The following is a 5,000-nucleotide window of genomic DNA, read 5'->3' as shown; positions in this document are numbered from 1 at the left end:
AGCACCAGCATGGAACAACACCCAGTGCATCCTCTCCGCCACATTAGACAATCCACACTATCATAACCAGACCGGGAGGTCCACTCACAAAACAGAATATCCCACCCTTCCGACAACCACCATTGCTCAGCTAAGCCACCAACACCCACACACGTCCTACACAGGGGTACACCCAACATCACAATACTGCCTCCTGTCACAGCACACAAACAATGGCAGGAATGAAAGACACAGGTCTGCCACAAGCATGGAATCAGAGCGCCGCCTGTCATGAGCCAAAGGTGCATCCTGACGTGGCAAATCAGATGATGCCGCAGGCATCCACTTACTATAATCACAATCAACAAACCGGCCGCCGCCGCCGCCGCCCCCCCCCCCCCCCCCCCCCAATACACCTTTCCTTACAACAATGTGTACCTTAACCTAACCCATATTGCGCCTTAACCTAACCCATATTGCGCCTTAACCTAACCCATATTGCGCCTTAACCTAACCCATATTGCGCCTTAACCTAACCCATATTGCGCCTTAACCTAACCCATATTGCGCCTTAACCTAACCCATATTGCGCCTTAACCTAACCCATATTGCGCCTTAACCTAACCCATATTGCGCCTTAACCTAACCCATATTGCGCCTTAACCTAACCCATATTGCGCCTTAACCTAACCCATATTGCGCCTTAACCTAACCCATATTGCGCCTTAACCTAACCCATATTGCGCCTTAACCTAACCCATATTGCGCCTTAACCTAACCTATATTGTCCCTTAACCTAACCCATATTGTCGCTTAACCTAACCTATATTGCGCCTTAACCTAACCCATATTGCGCCTTAACCTAACCCATATTGTCCCTTAACCTAACCCATATTGTCCCTTAACCTAACCTATATTGTCCCTTAACCTAACCTATATTGTCCCTTAACCTAACCCATATTGTCCCTTAACCTAACCTATATTGTCCCTTAACCTAACCTATATTGTCCCTTAACCTAACCTATATTGTCCCTTAACCTAACCTATATTGTCCCTTAACCTAACCTATATTGTCCCTTAACCTAACCTATATTGTCCCTTAACCTAACCTATATTGTCCCTTAACCTAACCCATATTGTCCCTTAACCTAACCGATATTGTCCCTTAACCTAACCTATATTGTCCCTTAACCTAACCTATATTGTCCCTTAACCTAACCTATATTGTCCCTTAACCTAACCTATATTGTCCCTTAACCTAACCTATATTGTCCCTTAACCTAACCTATATTGTCCCTTAACCTAACCTATATTGTCCCTTAACCTAACCTATATTGTCCCTTAACCTAACCTATATTGTCCCTTAACCTAACCTATATTGTCCCTTAACCTAACCTATATTGTCCCTTAACCTAACCTATATTGTCCCTTAACCTAACCCATATTGTCCCTTAACCTAACCCATATTGTCCCTTAACCTAACCCATATTGTCCCTTAACCTAACCCATATTGTCCCTTAACCTAACCTATATTGTCCCTTAACCTAACCCATATTGTCCCTTAACCTAACCCATATTGTACCGTAACCTAACCTATATTGTACCTTAACCTAACCTATATTGTACCTTAACCCAACACACGTTGGGCCTTAACCTGCTCTGTAATTGTCATACGACGCGTTAAATTAGTGTAGTGTTGCCTAACTGCAACCCCCGCAATATAGTTTGCTACTCGCACTGCCCGGTCCCCAGAGTATCGCTTCATGTTAAACACCTTGCAGCTATACACTGTAATGCGGATGGCAGCAGGACGTACATGCTCAATGCCCTTCGCAGTTGTTCATTGGCATTCGCATGGCGAAGCACAGCCTACGTTGTGGTACGGCTTGTGTCAACTGTCCGCTGATGTTGTACGTCCAAATCACACACTGTACTGCACATTGGTCCTCATGTACTGAATGATACATCGTGGTACATGTGTGACCGTACCACGACTGCGCCAACAACGGCGAACCATACGGTCCAAATATTGTGCACTCAGCTACGTGTCGTCTCCCTATAAGAGCTGGATTGAAGTATGGTATGCCGTGGATGGCGATCAGCATGAGCCGTCTGTTGATGTAGTGGCGCGTGTTGTCAGACGTAGTCGTCTCTTCTCACACACCGTGATAGCATGGTGCACTGCGTTCCACATCTGCGACATGCGACAGAGGCCGGTTGACAGTCGTTCGCGCAATGGACATCGCATACGTACGGGGGCCACCTTCCACGTGTTCGCGAAGCGTGCACATGTTGTTGCGTGTATGTGGGCAGACATAGTGTGTCGTGACACCTGACACAGGCATGCAACAATCGTTGAATTTGCAAATGGCGATGGACGTCTACGTTTGCTGGTGACGTTACGCAAATGAAGAACTGGTAAACCGTTGTGGTGCGGTTGTTCTCGCTAGAGGTGAATCAGTGATGGCGACGATCGGTTGAGCTACCAACCGGTTGTTTCAGCGATACCCACCATGCCCACGAACGTGAATGGCATGTGGGTGTGAAGCGATACGCGGCGGTGGCTGGGTGGGACCGTCCCCGGCCGGTGAGGGGGGGCCTCCCGGCGTGCTGGCCGCGCGGTGCGTGGGCGCACGCGCTACAGCCGGCTGGTGGGGGCGGCCAGTGGCAGGCGCGCCGGCCGACGGAGGCGGCAGGCGGCGCAGCTGCGCGCCGGCGCACCCTACACGCGGCGCCGTGCGGCCAAAGTAGGTCCTCGCGGGCCCGGTGCGAAGCGCGGTGGACATCTGCAGTGTGCTGGTCCGATTGAGGACTGTGTGCGCTGAGGATGCGCCGCCGCCCGGCGCTCGGCGCCGCGACGCCGTCTGCTGCTCGGTCGCCTCTGCGGTTCTCGCAGGTGGATTGTATCGCAGCTGTGCGGACGTGTTGGCGCGTGCGCTGTGCTGGGAGAGTTCGCTTCGGCACCCAAGTGGGGCTTTTGTCCTTCTGTGGCGCTGGCGTTGGAGCTGCCGGCCACCGTAGGTGGCGCGTGTTGTCTCCCGCCGGCAATGCCACGACAGCACGCTCCCGGGCCTCTGTCGGCAGCGGCAAGCTCAGTTGGGAGCACGGGTGGTCGCACCTAAAGCGTCTACTCGCCAAACTCCGGGCGATTGCGCCCCTCTCGAACCCGACCAAGTACTTAGGACGGCGCTGCGCGCCGCCGGGACCTGAGAGGGTTTCGAGGTGTATTGTGCAGGGGAGCTCAGCCTCCTCCTGTTTGCAGAATAATTGAGCGGACGCTTGCGTGTTCGCGCGGGCCCCCGGGACACACTCCCGGGCGGCCGGCTGCTCAGCTCTAGTTGACGCAGCTCCCTGGTTGATCCTGCCAGTAGTCATATGCTTGTCTCAAAGATTAAGCCATGCATGTCTCAGTACAAGCCGCATTAAGGTGAAACCGCGAATGGCTCATTAAATCAGTTATGGTTCCTTAGATCGTACCCACGTTACTTGGATAACTGTGGTAATTCTAGAGCTAATACATGCAAACAGAGTCCCGACCAGAGATGGAAGGGACGCTTTTATTAGATCAAAACCAATCGGTCGGCTCGTCCGGTCCGTTTGCCTTGGTGACTCTGAATAACTTTGGGCTGATCGCACGGTCCTCGTACCGGCGACGCATCTTTCAAATGTCTGCCTTATCAACTGTCGATGGTAGGTTCTGCGCCTACCATGGTTGTAACGGGTAACGGGGAATCAGGGTTCGATTCCGGAGAGGGAGCCTGAGAAACGGCTACCACATCCAAGGAAGGCAGCAGGCGCGCAAATTACCCACTCCCGGCACGGGGAGGTAGTGACGAAAAATAACGATACGGGACTCATCCGAGGCCCCGTAATCGGAATGAGTACACTTTAAATCCTTTAACGAGTATCTATTGGAGGGCAAGTCTGGTGCCAGCAGCCGCGGTAATTCCAGCTCCAATAGCGTATATTAAAGTTGTTGCGGTTAAAAAGCTCGTAGTTGGATTTGTGTCCCACGCTGTTGGTTCACCGCCCGTCGGTGTTTAACTGGCATGTATCGTGGGACGTCCTGCCGGTGGGGCGAGCTGAAGGCGTGCGACGCGCCTCGTGCGTGCTCGTGCGTCCCGAGGCGGACCCCGTTGCAATCCTACCAGGGTGCTCTTGAGTGAGTGTCTCGGTGGGCCGGCACGTTTACTTTGAACAAATTAGAGTGCTTAAAGCAGGCAAGCCCGCCTGAATACTGTGTGCATGGAATAATGGAATAGGACCTCGGTTCTATTTTGTTGGTTTTCGGAACCCGAGGTAATGATTAATAGGGACAGGCGGGGGCATTCGTATTGCGACGTTAGAGGTGAAATTCTTGGATCGTCGCAAGACGAACAGAAGCGAAAGCATTTGCCAAGTATGTTTTCATTAATCAAGAACGAAAGTTAGAGGTTCGAAGGCGATCAGATACCGCCCTAGTTCTAACCATAAACGATGCCAGCCAGCGATCCGCCGCAGTTCCTCCGATGACTCGGCGGGCAGCCTCCGGGAAACCAAAGCTTTTGGGTTCCGGGGGAAGTATGGTTGCAAAGCTGAAACTTAAAGGAATTGACGGAAGGGCACCACCAGGAGTGGAGCCTGCGGCTTAATTTGACTCAACACGGGAAACCTCACCAGGCCCGGACACCGGAAGGATTGACAGATTGATAGCTCTTTCTTGATTCGGTGGGTGGTGGTGCATGGCCGTTCTTAGTTGGTGGAGCGATTTGTCTGGTTAATTCCGATAACGAACGAGACTCTAGCCTGCTAACTAGTCGCGTGACATCCTTCGTGCTGTCAGCGATTACTTTTCTTCTTAGAGGGACAGGCGGCTTCTAGCCGCACGAGATTGAGCAATAACAGGTCTGTGATGCCCTTAGATGTTCTGGGCCGCACGCGCGCTACACTGAAGGAATCAGCGTGTCTTCCTAGGCCGAAAGGTCGGGGTAACCCGCTGAACCTCCTTCGTGCTAGGGATTGGGGCTTGCAATTGTTCCCCA

At 52.2% G+C, this 5,000-nt stretch overlaps 1 non-coding gene across 1 annotated transcript in view; it reads left to right on the top strand.

Annotated features, from left to right (window-relative positions):
• Positions 1-3,327: 3,327 nt before the first annotated feature.
• The window catches only part of LOC126453752 (small subunit ribosomal RNA), a 1,910-nt gene continuing 237 nt past the window's right edge, over positions 3,328-5,000 (top strand). The window contains exon 1 of the ribosomal RNA XR_007585038.1: positions 3,328-5,000. This exon is cut by the window's right edge and continues 237 nt beyond it. This is a non-coding gene — a ribosomal RNA (small subunit ribosomal RNA).

This window comes from Schistocerca serialis, unplaced genomic scaffold (assembly GCF_023864345.2).
Source record: "Schistocerca serialis cubense isolate TAMUIC-IGC-003099 unplaced genomic scaffold, iqSchSeri2.2 HiC_scaffold_959, whole genome shotgun sequence".
Lineage (NCBI taxonomy): Eukaryota > Metazoa > Arthropoda > Insecta > Orthoptera > Acrididae > Schistocerca > Schistocerca serialis.
Note: the sequence above shows the minus strand (reverse complement) of the source record. Positions and strands in the feature narration are given on the sequence as shown.